We start from the raw sequence: 21,877 nt of genomic DNA, 5'->3' as shown, positions 1-21,877 counted from the left end.
ACAAGAAAAATTAAAGAAGGTCCAAGACCCAACTGATGAAAAAAATCTGCTCAGATATGTCTCCTGGAAAATGCAGAGAAGCTTCACCCATAATACCTTAACATACTGCTGTCTAAATAAAATCTAAACAACAAGAACAACAAGAAATATTCAAATATAAAATGAAATGCCTTCAAAAGAGCCATATACTAGAAGAAGAACTAACTGCAACTAAGGAGTGCTGAAAATGTGTTCCACAAAGATGACACACCATTATTGGTTGTCCAGTACTAACAGATCAGCCATAAAATTATATATATGAAACATATTTATAATTTCACTTTTCAGTAAATAATTTATGCATATACACCACTATATAGACTGAATAATGTATATATGTATATAATATTTCATATAAAATGATCCATACATTCACACACACATATATATGAAATTATATATTATAATATATATATATATGTATATATATATATATATGTATATATATATATATATAAAAGGGAAAGAGACAATGAATTCGAGAAGAATCAAGGTGGTCTAAACATTAAATTAGATGAATCAAAAAGAGGAAAAATAAGTGAATAGCCTCCCTTGCTCAATTAAATCTTTTTAAAATGACACAAATGCTCTCAAAGGGAACTAAGTTTAAATCCAGACTACCTGACAAAAGGAATTTTTAATTAAATAATGGAAATGATGGGGATAATGTGTCAGTAGTAGTTAATTTATTATTGTGGATGTTCTTTGCAAAATAAAAATGTTTTACATTTTAGAAGCCATAATTATATATTAATGATGAAGAACCAAACATTTTCATAAAAAAACATAAAATTCATACAAATAAATGGGGTAACATATAGATTTGAGAACATTTTAACATATCAATGTCTAATATTACCTTCAAGATGCATTTCCTTTTTGATTTATGATGAAAAATAAATTATTGTAAACAAAATATACTCCGGGCCTATTAGAACTCAAATCATACGCAAGCCAACCTTAAAAAACTTCAATGACCCTCATGAACCAACATTTGCGCAAAGTCATTTTAAACAAGCATTTTTTAATAAAAATTTGAATATCCCATAATTTAGTAAACCATGTGCTATAGGAGCATATCTAATCACATATATATATATATATATATATATATATATATATATATATATATATATATATATATATACCTTCCCAACAGCTTTTTCAAGTGGGTTCTAACATCATGTTTTCTTATTGATTCAATAGCCTCTTCATTCAATGACACCAGAAATCCTGTACAACAAAGCTCACTTTGGGGACATTTTGTTTTTAGTGAGCCTAATTTAATTTGCTGGCTTTATTCCCTAATCTATTTTTCTCAAGTTCTAAGCACATCAATAATCTCACTTTGATTTGCCATTTTGGAACACTTTGATAGCTTTAATTAGCTAACAATTCTTTCTAAAATGTGGGCCTGAAAAACCTTCAGTAAGTGGTATAGGGATGGTGAAATTGAAGACTCTAAGTAATGTCAAGAAATTTGTTGTTTACCAAAATATATTTTAAAACAATATTAACAAGTTTAATAATATAAAATGTCAGTATACCTGTGCAGCCACTGTTCCCATGAAACATGTGAACATACATGTGACCCAGACAGAAAAAAACGACACTCCCGACTTTCATATTTTCTCAGTTCTCCTGCCATGCAACTTGCCTTTCTCTGGTTCTCTAAACTTTCATAAGCTGAGGCAACCCCAGACCTCACAGGTATTGAAAAAAATGATTTTAGATGCTGTTGGCTACTGCCAAAATTTTTGTGCCATTACTGTACTCATTGAGTTATTATGTTGAAAAAATAGTCTTTTCCAAAGAACACCACACCAATTTTCTACCCAATATCAAATGCCCATTCATATACATTCTAGTCACATTATGTGAACTAAGAGGTTGTATTGGTATATTTAAGAATACACATACATATATGCATATACAACATTTGTGTTTATCCCTCCCCCCACTCTGTGTGTGTGTGTAACAATACTTAAAGAAGGCCATAAATTTTAAAGAGTTATAGGCGCAGTATGAGAAAGGGTTTTGCAAGGCTGAAAGAAAGGGAAATATAGCATAATTATATTATAATTGCAAAATAAGTAAAAGAACCATTCTTAATAGAGAAGATTTGGGGCGTTTCGGATGTCTCAGCAGATATGTGAGCATAGGTATGATGACCTGCATCCCATCCTTAAATCCCACAAGATGTTAGGAGAGAACTGACTTCCCAGAGTTCTCTTAATTTGCACATGCTTTCAGTCCCTTGAATACATGTGAATTCACATACAAATTAATAAAATAAAAAAGACTTCATTGAGTTAATTCATGGCAAAGTATTCAAATTCAAGTTTCTGTCTCATTAGGACTGTTTCTTTTCTGAGCCCCGCTTGCTGCCTTCTGGATGAAGTGTTTATCTCTCTTGAAGGAATTCCATAAACCAGCTATTACAGGGAAGAAGGTATCTTCTTAAACAACAGGTATATTTGCCTAGCCCGGCCTCACTAATGGGCACAGAAACTTTGAAGAGCCATCAGGAGATATATTACAACCACGGGCCACACTCAGGATTGTCTGATAGCTTGCATTTTAAATATGTGCCAGTTGACCACTCTGCAACTCAGCTGGGTGGCATCAACTCTGCTATAACAGAAGCCACACAATGGCTGCCTCTCTTTACTTTTCTCCACAAATTTATCAAAACCTGCCAAGACATCAGACCCAATTGAATAAACAAAGCTAAGATCAGTGTCTTTTCCTCGGGGTCTTCTGTGTTTGCCATAGAATCTGTCAAACTGACACATTTATTCACGGTGCTAACCCAGCAACTTTTGTCAGCATCTCTGCCTCTCAGGGGAAAGATTTTTTGATACAGTGTTGCACTTCTTGTTTTCAATCTTGGCCAGGAACAAGCACCCTGAGATAGCCTGGCCCTGTTATCTCTTTTGAGCCCTCCTTGGAGGATTCCACTATCTGAAGGCTTGGCTGCAGGTTTTTAATGGCACATCCCACCTGTATGTTGACCCCTGTTGATTCTTTTTCAAGCAGAAAGTTTTGTCTCTATAATTGTGTCAGGAAAAGAAAAGCTCTAAAAAGAAAAGAAACAGCACTTTGATCCCAAATGATTCTACAGGGAAGTTTAAAGATAATCTCTTCAATGAGAATTTCATTAGATTTTACCTGTTTTCCTTCAGGGAAAGATGTAAGACCTAGCCGATATGTCACCTCTTCAGAAGCTCCATGACCCCTAAGCTGCTGTGGGGTTGCTCTTCTCCATGGTTCTGAACTCCCAAGCATTGTTGCTCTTATCTTCCTGGATTTTAATTTTCTGATTGTCTGACCTATTGGATCGTAAGGTCTGAGAGCAAGGACTATGTCTGTGTAATATATTGCTTGCATCTACCTCTGATCAGCCAATAGACAGTTTAACTTAAAGAAAAGAATAAATAACACATTCTTACCACCCAGTAGAATTCTGAAGGAAAGTAGGGCAAGGATAAGTGAGTGTATTTTACCCTCTTCCTGACCTTAAAGCCTTCAAAGTCATTTGAGGCTCAGTTATGAAAGCTCAGTGATATCAGCAAATATTTCAGACATAATAAGTTTCTTTAACTAAATCCTGATTGGAGGACTTTTATTCCCCCAAATCTCTTCTTTCTCCCAATAATATATTACCTCTAGATGTAACCATGACCCAGAGGTAAAGAGAACAAAATTATAGTGTGTGGTTTTGTCTATAATCACAAATAATTCTACAACCATCATTAATTTGAAAACTAAAGAATAGGTTGAAAATAGGAAGAAGGAAAAATAGCTCCATATCTTTATTTTAGTTGAAATAAAACAGTGATGCTAACAGGTTCTACAGATACCAACAGAGGAAGAGGTACATAATAAACGCTTACAAACAAAAACTTCCATTCCCTCTTTGCAGACAATGTGATTGCTGAGTCACATGCAGGTCTTGGCTGCTCTCTGAGGAGCCATGAGGATTTAAAAGCTGCCTGCAAAGAATAAACGGAGAATGAAAACCAAGAATTATTGGTGTTGAGAGAAACTTCCTCATGGAAAGAGGCATTAAATGAGTGCTAATAATAAACTCTAACGTGAGTAATGGCCAGAGGGGAGTGGAGGAAGCTACATACATGGCCAGAAATGGAGTTCTAAAGAAATCCACGAAGTTGATCTTATTAATTGTCAAAAATGTCTGGATGCTCGTAGTTGCAGAAAAAGTGGTTCCTAACATCTGATTGCCTCTGAAGGTGCCTGCAGCCTACAGACTTATGGTAAGCCAGAAAGGAAGGCATGCAGCAGCATGAAGAGCTACTATCACAAGCAAGTAGAGCTTCGAAGTAAGCTGCAGATCCCACTTTATTACCATCTCCTTTTCATCTTGAAAATGAAGTATTTCAAATAAATATACTTCAGATATAAAGCACTATACAAATTATGAAAGTAGTACAAAATCTAAATATTTATGACATGTTTACAGCTGACCATTTTCCCAGAGGAATATTCATGTGAAAACCATAGAAAAAAAATAATAATCAGAAACCTTCATGAAACTCTAATTAAACTTCTTGAGCCATCAAGTTAGAATTATCAGGCTTAATGTCACCTTCCAAAAGAAAAAAGATATAGAGATAGAAACCATTAAAATCCTTTAAAATTGTTTTAAAAGGAGAAATTAATTCATGATCATTGAAATATGAGACCATAAAAGGATACAATTATGTAAAGTTATTACAACATTCATTTGATCCATCACATTTTAATCATTCACATTTTTAGTCTTAAGTGATTGCCACCTCTAAAATTAGTACTCCTCTACCATTTTCTGTCCTTTCTTATCTCCAATTTCAATTTTTCAGAATTTATAACTGTATATGATGATGCTAATCCTAGTGGCTAAATAGTTGCTCAAACTGAAAATCCCAATAGTGGTCTCAAAAAAATTAGTTAATGTCTGCTCGTGCAAAATATTTTAGTCTGATATTTCGTTGAGAAATTTTTATGCCATGGGTTTTTAATTCTGCCTAAGAATCTTTTGACTATATTCTAACCAAACTGCAGGGGTTTAAAGATAAGTCTTTCACCTCAATGTTGTTGAAAGGTGAGGACACAATCTCAATTAACATTGAAATATTATCAAGACCTCACTGAAAAAAGTGAAAAGATTGGTGATATGACTTATATATATTTAGGACATGGTATAGTGGTTAATAACTGTTTGCAATCTCCTGTGACTATGACTTTCTTATTACTATTTTAGTTGGGGTATTTTATGACCTAGTTTTATTAGTTCTTTATTTGTGGGTATTCACATGTTTTTCTGAATATAGGCTCACATATGTACACCTGAGCAGGATCTCCTGAGGCTAGAGTAAGTTGTCTGTTGATCATCCTCCTTTAATCCTTAATCCCTGTTCCCTTGAGATAAAGTGTTTCCCTGGACCTACAGCTTGTTTTTTCACAGCGAGGGTTATCCAGCAGGCTTCACTGATCCAACCAGGTAGATGGGGGTCATTGGCATATCTGGAACTGTACTTTTGATTCTTTATTGGGTTCTTATATCCAGCAACCTTTCCCACTGCAATCTCATACAAACCCCAGCATTACATTCTGCTGATTTAGATAGTTGAGTACCCTGGGGTGACTTCAGTCTTCATTGTAAGGATATTTTCATCCACTAATCCAGCAAACAACAATTCTGTGATCCAGCAAACAGTAAAAGCAGCAAGAGGGGCCAGCAGCAAGAATGGCAGCTGCTACAGCTTCTTGGGGCTCTGGCATTTATATACTCACTCAAGAGCCCCCTGGAATCCAAACGTAGACTATCCTCAGCTAGATCACACCCTGGCTAGAGCTAAAACAAATCAAAATTAGCTTCTGTGGACAATCTGAAGTGGTCCCATATTCCACACATAAGGTAAAAACAAAAACATGTTCACATAATATAATTCAGTTTAAAAAAAAAAAACAAAATTCTCTCTATACCTGCATTTGATGCCTTGATTGTTATATGGGTATTAGAATCTAAACTCTAATCTTCAGGATTAGACAACAAGCACTCTTTACTATGGAACCAACTCTACATTCTTATTTACTTATTTATTAGTTATTATTATAGTATGATTACGATCTGGCCCTTTTAAATCTCAATCTAACTTTCTAGAACACTTTTTGTCAAAATACAATCCGGTGTTAGATGTTGTTGTCTCAAAAAACTTTATGTTTTGAAGATGTCCATCCTTAATACCTGAGTTTTTTCTAGTTGAATATGTTTGACCAAATTTATAATAAGTAGCAATATTCAGATGTATGAAAATGTTAGCACTTTTAGGAATCTCCTTGACACACGTGCAGCTGAGAAACATTTAGATTCCCATGGAAATCTCTCTGTTTTTCTCCCCCCCCCCCCGGCCTAATTATTATATGGCCTTTCATAGTTTCTAGATTAGACTCAATTCTAACATTGAATTTATTTAAAGAATATATGGTCCCACCTATATCAACTCACCTACCCACATCATCACCATCTTTTTCATTAGTATGAAGCTTTGCTTTTACTATACCTATACATTTATTATGTTAATAGTAGATATTAGTGCTTGTTCCATGTCAGTCACCTCATCCCCATTTCAAAGTATGCAAAAGAGGTACAGAAATTCTTTTGTTACTAGCCCCAAGTTTTACAGCAAAGAATACTAAAGATAGGACTCATTCCAGAATCAAATTTCTTAATGCCATGGAGAATACAATAAGGACTCAAATGTTTTATAAATAGTGAGTGTGTAATACCCAAGGCAATTTTAGAGGATGTGAAGCACATTTTAAAGGGACATGTTAGAAAATAAACCATGCAGCCCCATGGAGGAAAAAAAGCAAGGTTCTCCATAAGACAAAGGTATTGCCTTGAAGCATCCCAGAACTTGCATGAGTAACGAAACTTCAGCCTAGGCAGACAGCTTGGTAAATAACATACTTCCTACACAAACATTAGAATTTCAACAGAACCTCAGCAGTTGAATAAAAGCCTGAAGAAAAACAAATTTTGTTCAGTCACAATACTGGGAGTTAGAGAGAGAAGTAACCTAATAGCTCACTCAAAGCAAATCTGCTTGATACACCAAGCCTCAGGGGTCAACTTCATAAAGTAAAATGATTCAAAAAGACACCCCAACATAAACTTCAGAGGGGCACACACACACACACACACACACACACACACACACACGACTAGAATTACTGAACCAAATTATCCTTTGCATGAAACCTGAATAAGCTCAATATTTTGTTCAAGTTCAGATTTAATATATAAAATACAGCTGTGAGATATTTCACTGCTGTGAGAAGATAGCTTGGAAATTCATCTTAACATATTGACAAAACCTATTGTGTTAATATCTTGTACATGTATATCTATGTGTTTCAGTTTTTACATCACTTAATTGACAAATTAACTTCTCTTGTTCAATCTACAAAAGCAAATATTGGTACATACATTGGATTGAATCAATACATGCATTAAAATTCTAATTGATAAACTAAATATCTCCTTTAAAATTACATCTGAATATTAACTTTTCAGCATTTTTCTTTCTTGAGTAAAAATGCCAAGCAGTATGCTCATGGATTTTCCAAACTGAATACCAAATTTCCACCTTGAAATAATGAAATATTTAAGCTATTTTCCCTTCAAGTACAAGAAATAAATCAGTGATGTTGGATTAAACATAAAAGAAAATGAAAAGTGTCTCCATCTGTATCATTTCTGCATTCCACAACTGCATTTCAGTTCAAAATTGAACTCCCCATTGTCACTCTTAACACAGAGTGTGAAAAGACAAAAAAATAATAGTAAAACACTACCAAAAATTATGAATATTATGTGTGCATGTACAAGTGTGTGTATTATATTTAAGTATTTGCATATATGCTGCATAAATAAATGTGTGCTAATGTGTGTGTTTATACATCTATATTTATGTGTATGTGTGTATATATTTATTAAGTACGTGAAACAATACACATAGAAATAAGAATATCAATAACAAGGAAATATTGTTTTGTAAGAGGTAATCAGGATTGGAGATACTATAAAGTTGAATTTTTGGATTGATTTTTCAGCAGGACACATGATGTTGAATTGTTTAGAAATCTCTCTAGATCCATTACTAAAGATTTTTTTTTCCTTCTTTATACATGATTTATAGTTTTTATTTATGTTTTCTTATGTACGTCACTTGTGCAGGGTCCTGAGAAGGTCTTTATAGATTGTTGGATCCCTTGGAGATGCACTTCTCGCCAGTTGTATCCTTCCATATATAGGTTCTAGGAACCAAATTAGGTTCTCTGGAAGATCACAACATGCTAATGACTACTGAACTATTTGCCCTGTACCCAAAATATGTTTGATGAGAAAATATAGGCTGACTCTAGTCCCTCAACCTGATTACTGTTTGGATCAAAGAATATAGTGCCAGACATGAAACCAGCAAGTGTATTAAATGGAGGTACAGATTATGAAAATAGTCAACTGTAGAGAAATTGCCAACTTTTGTATTAAATGAGAAAACTTCTGCTAATTATCTTCCTGATTTCTTTTCTAGTAGTCAGTGTCCACTTATGAATATTCATTGATCCCTACTACTTGTATTACTTTTTCTTTATAAAAAGTAATTGATATCCAGGAGGAAGAAAGTACTTCCCAAGGAATGGGAAATAAGATGCAGAATTATGTGGAGATAAAGGATCAACTAGAGTAGGGGGATTCAGCCCGGAAAGGGATAAAATAAAAGTTTAAAAAAAGAAATACAAGGAGGGATAATTAACACTAAAGGCATCTTGGAAATCTATATAAAAACCTACTACTATAGAAGCTTTATATACATACATATTTGAAAGCAACAGATTTGAACGCACCCTATAATACTGAAGACAATGCCCCAACTAGGAATCTCTTGTCACTAACTTCCAGTGCTGTGAATAGTTATATCTTATTGAGTCATTGGTCAAAACTATACCACAAACCTGACAAACATGACAGGCTGTTTGCCAAGTCTGTTGCTGAAGAAAATAATTATTCATCAAATACAAATAAGTTGAGCTGGTGCCAAGCTATAAGCTTCATTACTACTGACTAGCATTCATTGTCCTGAAGAGGTACTCTGCATACTATCACAGGAGAAATGAAGTTGCCAATATCAATAGCTACAGATGCTGTGAACTGTAACAGTGACCTGCCTACAAGATACTCTAGTGCAGTAGTGGCACCACAATAGGATTAATAGTTTTGCTCGGATTTGAGGAAATCCATGTCTAATAATGTTAAAGTGGACAAGAACTTTAACATGATAAGATGGGTCATAGACTTACTACTATAAGTATGAAAACATACTACTATTATTTTGCTAAAGGAACTCAGGAAAGAAACAGACTTCTCCTGATATATTACCATACCAATAGATCAATGATTTGTTCAGTCTTCATCAGAAAAGCTTCTTCTTTCAGTAGATGAGAATCAACATAGAAACCCACAATGGAACACTATTGAAAATTTAAAGAATTTGGAGCATTCAGTCCTAAATGAGATCTATTCATTAAAGCCTTCTCTTGAAAGGCTCAGAGATCAATGCAAATGGGGCGTAATTATTGTAATAGCCAGGAAAAATAGATGACTTAAAAAAAAGCAGTCTTCCAGAGACAACAGAATTGTGCACATGTGAACTCAGAGGCTGTGTCAATGTAAAGGACTGACAAACTTAGTTCAGGCAAGGTCTTGGTATTTAGGGGAAAATGGACACAAAGTTCCACCCCAACCAAGAAACTATCTACTCTTGAGAGTTGCTATGAAAAAGAAACTGTGTTCAACTCAGTAGAGTATATGTGAGTATGTCATCCACATCCACATTCCAAGGCAGCTTGTACCCAGGACTACTTGGTCAACATAAAACAACTCTATATTTTGCCTTTCATTTTTGTGTCTATTGTTTTTAGAAAGATAAGTCGATAGAAAGACAGATAGACAGATAAGGAAAAATTGGTTGGGTAAGAAATAGGATCTAGGAAGATTTGGGAGGGGAAAATATATATTCTGTAAAGTCCGTAATGAAATATGTTAATAACAAGAGAAGTAATGAATTCAAAACACAAATGAATAGAAATACAGTAGTAAATTGTTTGCTTATTAATGACATAATTTTCTCAGTACATATAGTTCAAAATCACTTTTACAGTTTGAAAAATAAAAGAATAAAAGAATACCAGAACAAGAAGATAACTTGTTCAAATTTGAGCAGTAACTACCTGGTACATATTAAACCTGTCAGTTTCTAGATTTAAGATACTCTATCATCCCGATGACTTGCCTTTGAATTTTTCAGTATAAGCTATGTTAACAAAGACTGTTGTTTTAGACTCAGTTCCTGTCATAAGGCCCAACATACCATATCATTGTTTATGCCACATAACCCAACTGACACATGGAGAAGTGGAGAGACCTCCAAACAGATGAAGTTTCCCATTAAAGCCACAAGACTTGTCTACCCAAATACATGCAAAAAGAAAAGAAGCATTGCCTGACATAAACTGATCAGATTCAGTTATTATGTCCTTGTTATTGTACTGCATAGCCTACTATTCTGTCAGTCCATGTTAATCTAGAGACTTTTTCATAGATGTGAAGTTGCTGGATTCATAAGTCTAAATGCTCACCAGTTAGATTGACATCTAAATGTGTTGTGACTTTGCCTTTTGGCAATAGTTATTGGCTGGTTGTTCTAACTTGCAGATGTTTTTGATGACTTAGATGCAACTACTGACTCAGGGAAGGTTTTCAGAAGTTGTTCATTGACATCCTGAGTTATTGGCCCACCATGTACACAGCCTATCTGTCCCTAATGGTCAACAGTAACCTGACATGGATTTATGAGAGTCCATTGATTCCCTTAACCTGACAATCCCAAGAGTCTGTACTAGATGTAGAAAGGATAAATTGATAGCTATTTACAACACTGAAGTAGGGCTTTTTCAGAGCAGTATTGGATATAATTTTTGTTGACAGAAATGGTCATTATTCTAAGTAAACCTAGCATGAGTATAACTGGTCCAACAGAGAAAAGAGAAAAGGAAGAATGGATAATGACAATTAAATAATAAAAGGCTCTTTTCCTTCGAAACTCATTTAAAGAATAATTCCTTTACTTCTCAAGGCACTTTGAGTAAAATTTTTTTTACAATGTTGGTTTGGCATCCATATAACCAGGCCCCCTTCTGGTAGCTGTTAAGACCTGATACACATTTCAGTCTAGAAAGAATAAAAATAAAATTAAATTAAAAACAAAACAAAACATGACCAGGTCAGGGATAAAAAGACCATCTAGCACCAAGTGAAAAAAACCATCTTCTGTTTGAAGAGGATTTATGCAAGCCCCCCCCCATTTCATTCAGAGTAACTTGAGTGCTTTATTCATGAAGTTGGCTTTCAAATTCCTCAAAGACTGTCTCCTTTGTTTTCAGATCTTCAGAAAAGCCTTCTAATTCCCAGTATCAAGAGTACTACAGAATCTGTGATCTGCAAGCAACCCAGCTCATCAGCATTAATTATTGCTGAGCCAGTCATGTAAACAAATGCAATCAGTAATCTTAGTAATCTTAAGCATCAGCGTCCAGTGTGGATGTCACTTTTTTTTTTTGGCTACTCATTCCCAATCTGCCTACAGCTCTCTTCTATCCTGTGAACTGTATTCTCTCCACACTTCTGAGCACGTCTGCTATGTTTCTTGTGTTTTGCTTTCTCACATCTGCTTTCCTGGCTTTAGCTAGATTCACTATTATAATGAAATCTAATGAAACATTTTACCATCAGTCCTCTTCAGTCATCCTACACCTGTATTTCTGACTGCTGCAAATAAAACTCAAACCATCATTTGAAAACAGATTCATGCTGTGGTTCTTTTCTCCTATTCTCACACCTTATTCCCCACCAGCTTTCTTTCAGATTCTCAGCCAATGTCCCCTTAATACTTAACTGAAGTTTCTAAAAAGAAAACTTCAGGGGTAGTCATGATGCTAGTTTCTCCCTTCTTTCAACACAATGAGAGCACAAGCAGTCATCAAATCACTTTGACCTAGTCACAGATCCCTCTACAAATGTTTCTAATGAGAAACTGGGACTTAAGGTTAATTTGGTTTTTTCCCCTTAAAACTTTATTTAAAAAAAGAGAGAAATACATGTACAGATTTTTAAGAGCATTTTGAAATAAAACTATATGAATATATATGTTACCAGTAGTTGATTTTTTAAAGGTTTGATAGTATGCATTGAAATCTTATTAGTTATCATAAGCATAAAGTACATGTAAAACTAAATGTAACATGAATATAGTCAGTTATCTTGGTGTGTATAGATTGAACATCATGATTTTTAAATATCAAAAACTGCCACAAAGTTATCTTCTTAGCTCTTGAGTTATTATGATTTAAGGTCTAGGTGTACCCTACTCTGAGTGGGTGCTATACACTTGTTGTTTTTTTCTTTTCCTAAGAAGGACTGAGACTTTCACTTTTTGGTCTTCCTTTTTTTGACCTTTATATAATCTGTGAGTTGTTTCTTGGGTATTCGGAGCTTTCTGGAGCTAGTATCCAATTATCAGTGACTGCATATCATTTCTGTTCTTTTGTTATTGGGTTACCTCACTCAGGATGGTATTCTCTAGTTGTAAGCTAGTACAACCACTCTGAAAATCAGTCAATTTCTTTTAGTGACCTACTTGATTCCTAGGTCTGATCAGTCTGTCCCTAAGCAGTCTAGTATTACTCATATGTGTGTCATAATTTTGAATGTCAATTTGTTCTGAGCTGGTAAGGTGACTTTTTCTTAAACTAGTCGTGAGTGAAAGAGAGTCCATGTTCTGGCTATAGAAGCCTCATATACAGACATCACAGTTCAGTCAGATCCCTAGGACTCCCAGTCCAGCCAATCTTACCTACTTGTAATTGGTGAATTACAGGACAGTTAGAGACACTGAATCAAAAAAAAAAAAAAAAAAAAAAAAAAAAAAAAAAAAAAGGATAAACAGCTTCTGAGAGAACACATAATGCTGAAATCCACTCTCTGGACACAAGCGACTACACAAATGCACAGAAACAAAATGCTAATCAAGTATTTCACCCTTTCATCTTCAAAATTGTAGTAATTAAGTTTTCATTTAGAATGTTGACAAAGTGCATTTTGGCACTTAAGTTTGATTCATGTTGATGTCAACTTAAAGTAGTTTAGGCTCAAATTTAAAAAATGGTCATTAATTATATCCTAAACATTAAATAAGTGATAATTTTATTTCTAAGATTTACAGTTTAGAAAAACTAAACCTTGTACATGTCCAGCTACCAGTGCCTTAACAGTTTTGGGCATAGAACATACACTGAACACATGATTGCTAACTGGATAAACAAACAAGATGTTTAATACAGACAATGCTTTCAGAGCCAAACTCATTATCACCTGCTTTTAAACAAGCCTCTTTGTATGCTGGGGCTATGTTCTTGCTCTTCTGTGTCTGGCTAATATTTACCTCATTTTCTTCCAAATGTAACAGGTTTGACCCTTTTATAGTCATGTGCTATTTACTACCTTGACAAACATACAATGAAGACACATTCAAAAGACTATTGCATAGTAGAGAAGAGACAGAATCTAGTACAAACAAAGGCATGTTCCTATGTGCCTATCTTACATGTTTATATGAATGTAGTATTGAGTTACTTTCCAAGAACTTGGTACATATCCCTTCAGATCATATAGAGCTGTTGTAATGATTTGTAAACTGTCTCCAAATTAGAATCTCATTTTCTACCATCTATATAGCATTAAATTTTTCTGTATGCACACAAAGTTAACACGCATCAAAAAATCATGTTATTTAATTGACATAGAAAATATATCTGGTTATTATGATAAGAGTACAAAGTTGAAGACTGATTTTTGCTTTTTGATCAGATCCTAAGGTGTTTTAGTAATGTCACTGTGTTAGTCAGCATCATGTTGTTTTAATGAAGTACTTATAGAAGTGCTTACAAAAAAGAGGCTCTTAAAATTTATGGTTTTAAAGGTTCTAGTTCATTTTCATTGGGGCTTTGTGAAGGCAGTATATTACTGGCAGATCCTTGTCATAAAGCAAATAACTCACATCGAACCAGGATGCAAAGGAAGACTGAAAACCATGGTACCATAATTTTCTTTTAAATGCTGTGTCCTAGCAACAAAGGCCAGCCACCTGATTTCACCTCTCAAATATTTACTATCTAACAAGAGTTATGGAAAACAAACCTTTAGCACCTAGACCTTTATAAGACAATTATTCAACATATATTGTCTTTTTATATTGATGATGGCATGTTTAACACTGTCCTCACTGATATCTTTGTTCATCCAGAAGGAGCTAACCTGCTTTATGGAGTTGTAGTTGATTATTAAGGTCGTTTATGATATTAATAATTTAAAGTGTTGATTTGCTATTTTCTGATTTGCAAATTTAAAAGTACAATATTAAAAATAATCAGGGAAGATGAGATAAACAAAAAATGAAGCAAGATTGAACTAATACAAGTTCAAAGGAGAATTTTTCGAAAAATCCTTGCCACATATACCGGAAAGAAAAGGAACAATTACAGAGTTGCCCTCTGGCCTCCTCATACCATGTGCACCATGCCATATACATAAACATGCCACATGCCTTGAAAACAGGTATGCACACACACGGACACACATACACACTCACACAGTAATTATTTTAAAACCATTATGTTTAATATTTACATACCAAGAAAAGTTTGACAATTTCCATGTTATGTTTTGTTTTACATGTACTTTATGCTCATTGTAACTAGTAAGATTTCAATGCATATTATCAAAGCTTAAAAAAAATCAAGATTTTTTTTGGTCAAGTTCTGTCAAGTACTGACAAAAATATATTCATATAGTTTTATGCAAAATGCTTTTAAAATCTGTACATTTATCTTTGTTTTTTTAAAATAAAGTTGTTTAATTAAAAAATAAACTGTTTTAAAGAAAAAATATTAGTTAGTAGACTAGTTTCTCCTAGAAGGTTGATGTCAAATTAAATAAATATATATAATATATATGTATATAGATGTGTATATAAATATATAGAAATATATAATTATTATATATTTATATTAATTTGTCAAACTAGAAGAAAAATATTTTTAAATCAAGGCTAAAAAATTATATGAAAACTCATTCAATGATCATATCATTTTGTCGAATATAATGTTTTTAACATATGGAAAAATTGTTTATCATGGAAAATTATAGATTTCATTTGATTTAGACATTCTTTAAAAAAAAAAAAAAAAAAAAAACAGAAAGTGTATTTAATTAGCTGGTCCAAGAACGGTAGGCGGATTCTGTGGAGTGAGAATTAGAAGCGAGGGGCTCCGTAATCATCTGGCATCCGTTCGATGTTGTATCTGTGGTTAGAAATGTACATAATAGGAACGCCAGGGATCTTCCGGATTCGGTCAACTGTGGCCACAATGTAACACTTGTGCTGAGTCTCTCTGTACCAGGCAGTCATCGGCATAGGTTCCTTTGTGTGTGCATGGCAATCGGTCAAATCGTGGATCCTTGGCGATTCTTAGTGCCACACAGTACTTCTGCCCCAATTTCTCAATTTCAGCCATCACACAATCAGTTATACAAGGAATACACTTGGCATACAGACAGTCCATCATTGACTGCACTAAGTCCAGTTTGGCCTTAATGGAAAAATTGATGAAGTTGGTATCCACAAGGATGTGGTAAGGCGGACCCAGCTGTGTATTATACTGGAAGAACAAGCAGGAAGTATGCTGGGGGACTTCTCTTTCCTTCAGCGCACTCAGATCTTTCTTTTCTTTCTCTTTAGGCTTTAACCTATCCTTTTCTTTAAGTTGCTCATCTCTGAGACTAAGCATTCGCTTCATAGTCGCATATTTCCTTGTTTTCTTTTGCTTCCCCATGTTCATGCCACACTCCTGTTTCTTCTAGACATTCTTATATACGCAGATATATATTGTATTTTACTTATCATATTCAACCCCAATAATTTTCTCCAATTCTCTCATGTACTGGTCACCTTTCTCCGCTCAGATAGCCTCGCCTTTATGGTACCCACATACCATATAAAGTAAATTTATGTATATTATGTCATATATAGCTATGTATTATATGCTGCATGTAACATGGAATAGTACATTAAATATAACATGCATCATACTTATTTATTTATGCAGAGTATCTATGCATGAGAGAAGAGAAATTATTGGAATATATATTTTCACAGTGAAATATATAAAATTATTTTTAATCTATATTGTCAGTTTAAATTAAACTACTTATCTCTCACCTAGATTGTGAAAAGTTTAAAAGGAGTAGATAAGATTTGTACATGCACCTCTGTAATTCTGAAGCTTCAACAGAGCAAGGTCAAATCTACACTTCTTGCTCTACCACTGGCTGATCCTAGCAGTATTCAACTCTGCTTTCACACTTACTCTCCGTGGACCCTGGATTACCTCTAAATCCTTCTGTTCTTGTTCTAGAGATAACTCAGGAAGTGAAGCACGGGAGCAGCAACAAAGCCAGACACCAAGATCTGCTGGAGCTAAACATTTGCTTTATTGTTTGGTTTTTTTTTTTTTTTTTTTTTTTTTTTTTGTGAAAAGGACACCATCTTTGAGAGGAAGAAGCCTTGAATAATTAACATATTTCCCAAAAAAAGATGCAAGTTGAGACAAGGCACAAATTTATAAGCCTAATTTTAATGCAAAAGCATGATAAACATCTAGGAAAATAAACAGAACTACCCACAGAATTCAGAATTAGAGGGGTAGGGGAGAAAGTATGAACAAAGTTCAGTGGTTATTCATTACAAGTTATCAATTTTTATATTTACAAAATATGTCAACTTTATTCTACTTTACTACCTTAGAAAAAGTAAATTTCAGTGAGTTCAAATAATCTATTCATGTCCCAAAATAGGTACAGATACCAGATTTTAATCAATAATGACATATGTCTAAAGAGTATACTCTTTCCACAGTTAGGTTGCTGCCTATACAGTATGCCTTTCAAGAATTCCGAAGCCAACTTGAAATTATGTTAAAAGTTAAATTCCAGGACTCAGCACATGTAATTCTGTTCATAATGTGTTTATCTTGCAAGCATAGTAACCTGATTTCAAACACCAATACCCACATTAATACACATGGGCACCATAGTGTATGCTCATAATCCTGGCACTGAGAAGGAGTATTCCTGGGCTCATGGGCCAGCAAGACTTGCATAATTGGTCAACTCCATGCTAAGAGAGATCCTTCCTCATAAAACAAGACAGACACCACCTGAAAAATAAAATCCAATTTTAATCCTCCTGTAAATATATACAGGCACACACATAAAAAATTAAAATTTCAATTTTAATTTAAGAAGTTGGTAGAAATAAATGAAACCCATTTTTTCTTTCTTAGAAATGGGATCCTGTACTGGGCAGTAGAGAGAGATTCTACCATAAAGCAAAGAGTCACCAACTAAGCTCCCAGCTTTTGATGATGAAAACCATTCTTCAATGTGACTAGTGAGTTTCCCCTGGGTAATAGTTCAAGCCATCACAATTGTGATTAATAATGAATTACATAGGCCATATTGTCTGTGTCCTTTAAAGAGTGTTAGTATCTTAGAGCACCAGATAAAGTTAGTCAAAAATGTCATTTAGTGAGTTTAAAATTGTGCTTATAATCTTGGCCAACATTGTCTCTGCATAAGTGTAGGGCAAGCTCTACCTTCCCTTACCCCAGGCAGTTAGGTTTCTACTGTACTTAATTACATTTTCAATGAAACAATCGTGGTCTAAACCTGCATTCTTGTGCTTCAGTGACAGAAGGAGCTTACAAATTTTAAGGTCAGTTTGTGCTACATATCAAGATTGATATATATAAGACCAGATTCCTGGTCTCTAAATAATTATTTTTCTATTTGTTTCTATGATTGACATGTTAGCTGCATGAGTACAGAGACCATGACTGTTCTGTTCAGGAGTGAGATGAACGGCTGTATAAATAATGTTCATTGGGTATTGAGATATTGATTTACACCCATTTTCCCTTTAGTAAGAACAAAATAAATTCAACAAAACTTTGAGAGAGAGAGAGGGAGAGAGAGAGAGAGAGAGAGAGAGAGAGAGAGAGAGAGAGAGAGAGAGAGAGAGAGAGAGAGAGAGAGAGAGAGAGAAACAGAGAGGGGGGAAGGAAAGAGGGAGGGATAGAGAGAGACAGAGAGGGAGGGAGGGAGAGGGAGGGAGAGATAGAGAGAGAAAGAGAGAGAGAAAGAGAGAGAGAATTCTTCAAAAGTGAGTCAATTTAAAACTTCTTGGTTCATGATTTTGTATACAAATATGACATTGTTTTTGTTACTGTGTAAACTTGACTTACCTTCCCGTCATAAACTGAATACAGCCATGGGGTAGCTCCTCTGGACAGGATATAAGAATATATTTTACAACAAGTTTACCTTACTTATCATAATGATTGTTCAAACTACAAAGGCTTCTAAAACCACAAAGTGAAGCTAATTTTGGACTAAGGAACAGCAATGTCCAATTAAATATTAAGGCATTAGTCAATTCAAACATGGATCCAATAATTAAAAAAAAACCATTTTCTACTTAAAAGCAGCTAATTCTTCAAGAACAGAGGTGCATGTGATGATGCTATGTGTCTCAATTATATCAGATCCAAAGACAGGAACCCACAGTAGTATTGACTTTAAATAAAAACTTCATTGGAAAAATAATCACTTGAAATAATTCGAAATGAAATACATTTTATAAAATGATATAAATAAGAAAAGTTCATGGTTAGAATCAGGAAATGGGTAGAAATCATTCCACCTTCAAAATTCTGAAGATTCACCCAACTTTGGAACTCTGTTGACTTACACATGTGAATCCTTATTCACTTTCTCACAGTAAATTTTCAAGATGAGTTTTTAAACATTTCTGTCATAGATACTATATTGAAATCATTTCCACATTCACACCCCTCCATACAAACTCTTTGCATGTTCCTCAATTTATCTTCAGTTTATGAATTGTTCTTACTTGAATTCAAGGAAGTTTGTGTGTGTGTGTGTGTGTGTGTGTGTGTGTGTGTGTGTGTGTGTAAATTTGATGATTTTAGAGGTCCTTGGATAAGAGTGATTTTACCTATCTCATCAGTCATTAATTGTCTACACCATGTTTCTAGGATTGGGACACTGTTAGATTCCACCATCTATTCGGGCATCTATATTTTATTTAGAGAACCATATTACTGATAGCTTATGGGTGTAGCTCTCCTAGCCTATCTGGAAGAAACTATTGCATAGCAGATTGACTGCTCTTCTGGTTCTTACAGTTTATCCTCTCAAACTTCCACAATGTTTCCTGACGTTGGGTGCAATGTTTTGTTGTTGATATATTAACTAAGGCTGGGTACCCCTCGGTCAATGGTTAATTGTCTTTTGCATTTTGACTATTCATTGGTTTTTGTCATAATTTCCACATTTCTAACAGAAGCTTGTTTCATTAGAGTTGGAAACTACACTTATATGCAGTATACAAAAAGTATTTCAATTGCAGACAGAAATTATGATGAATTAGAAAAGTGGCATTAGCACATCATCCTTTTCTAGAGTACATGACCTCATTATTCACAAGTACTTGAGCAGATTTACAGTATCAGCTGTAGTATTTCCTCTTAATAAGTAGGATTTAAATCCAATTACACAGTTACCACCAAGATATGTGTCACTATATTCCTATGAATACTTTGCCAGGCTGTTCATTGTTTTTTGGCTCATGGACTATCCAGCTAAATAGATCTATCAGTTGGTCTACTCTCTTGACACCTTGTACAACACCTCCAGACACGATGTTTCCAGGTCAGTTCTGGATCGATTCTTGTAAGTCTTGTAACTGAAATGAGTAATGTCTTCAGCAACAAGATCTTACTTTCAATTCTAGGAGGTTTCCAAGGGCAGTAGCAAGAGTCAGCATTGTTTGGATTGTTTCTTTGATGGCTTTGACTAACAACTCAAAGGAAATTTTATTTTTTTAAGATGGTCCGTTTTTTTACTCCAATTGGTAAACTTCATTATAATTTCCTTTAAATTATATAACACATATATGCATATATAAACCCATATATGTGTACATATATATGTATGTAAACATGTTCCCCTATGTTTTTATCAAAGTCTTCTTGTTATTTATCTCTTTTCTCACACTCTCTTTTTTTTTTCCAGTCAAATATTTTACTTACAAGATTTCAAAACTTTAAGGTTAAACATTTAATGGCATAAAACAAAGATGAAAATCGGGTTAAGAAAAGAGGCCCATAAATCTCAGATACACATTGCCATAGAATATTCTTGACGTTAAGGACAGCCTTTAAATATAAGAGCATTAATTTTATAGTTTATTAAATGAATAGTTCATAAGCTAATATCTAACATCTTTAAGAGACAAAATCAACTAATTAAAAATTCAGACAATTGTGTAAGTATCCATAAAAGCAGTGTTCTCACTGAATAGATAGAAATATTTTAATGGTGTGTGTGTGTGTGTGTGTGTGTGTGTATGTGTGTGTGTGTTTGTGTGTGTGTGTGTTTTCTCAACCAGAAGTTTGTGTGTTAAAAATAACTGCAGCAATACTTGCATCCTTTTGTCATGTTTGGAATTTTTAAAAGTATGGCCTCCTGTGAGCGCTGTGCTTTAAACTCATCTTAATTGACTCACACTCTCTTTATTGACCTCTTTCTCCTAGTTTAAGTCCCATTATTCTTCCCATATCTGCCCTCATACGACTTGGTTTCTATCTTGAATGGTCCTTGAAAAGCCCTAAATCACTCCTTAGGTTGGCATATGCAATACAACCGTCCCAGTGACCTTAAAACTTTCAACGCATGCTTCAATTTTTAAAATAGAATAATAGAAAGAGGCCAAAATAAAACAAAGGAGTTAAATCTGTTTTACTTCTCTGTTCTCCAAATCTATGTAATTTTAGATTTGTAAATCCAAAATAAGAATAACCTAAAATAATTATTACTTTCAGTATTTATAAGAACATTCAATTTTAAAGAGATCTTACATATAAAACATAGGTATAGCAAAAGAAAGAACTCTTGAGAAGCCTCAATTAAATTCATCTGTCATTAAACATTTTTCCTAATTTGCCCCTTTTTAGAACATTCCATAGCATTCCAGAAAAAACAATTAACTATAGTCCATAAAACTCATTTTTTCTATTCCCAAGTTCTTTTAACTAATTAAATCAGGCCAAATTAGAGGATCTAAATTCATTTTTTTACCTAAAATAAAGTAATTTTGGATTTCAAAAACATTTGTGAAATACTTTTACTGTAATATCTATTATGCCACTCAAATACCAGGATATTACAATCTAGCCAGTTAACATATCAAAACAACACAGCAGAAAAACATAAGTTAATTCACAATGGAAACGTTTTTTTTTTTTTTCTACCTAAGTGTTATGAAAAGTGCTTCCATGAACATTTTATTCAAAGATTACCTGGGTCTCTGTTTGTAATTTGCTTGAATATGTAGATGGGATTCTAAATGCTGGTCAAGTAGAGAGCTCTAAGTAAATATTGAAAGAAATGCCACCAGGTTTTCAAAGGTATCACAGAATTTTAAATAACAATCTTTGTAGGCACATGGCTATAAAAGTCCTAATTTCTCTCCATCTTCATCTGCACACATTTCTTTCTTTGAGTGTACAGAAG

The 21,877-nt window shown here is 34.0% G+C and overlaps 1 pseudogene across 1 annotated transcript; it reads right to left on the bottom strand.

The window, feature by feature from the left end:
• Positions 1 to 15,476: 15,476 nt before the first annotated feature.
• On the bottom strand, positions 15,477 to 16,056 carry LOC308421710 (rRNA-processing protein FCF1 homolog; annotated as a pseudogene). Its single transcript has one exon. The product of its transcript is annotated as an rRNA-processing protein FCF1 homolog (transcript).
• Positions 16,057 to 21,877: the final 5,821 nt, after the last annotated feature.

Source organism: Micromys minutus, assembly GCF_963924665.1.
Source record: "Micromys minutus genome assembly, chromosome: 1".
Classification (NCBI taxonomy): domain Eukaryota; kingdom Metazoa; phylum Chordata; class Mammalia; order Rodentia; family Muridae; genus Micromys; species Micromys minutus.
The sequence above is the reverse complement of the archived record's forward strand: the minus strand, read 5'-3'. Positions and strand labels throughout refer to the sequence as shown.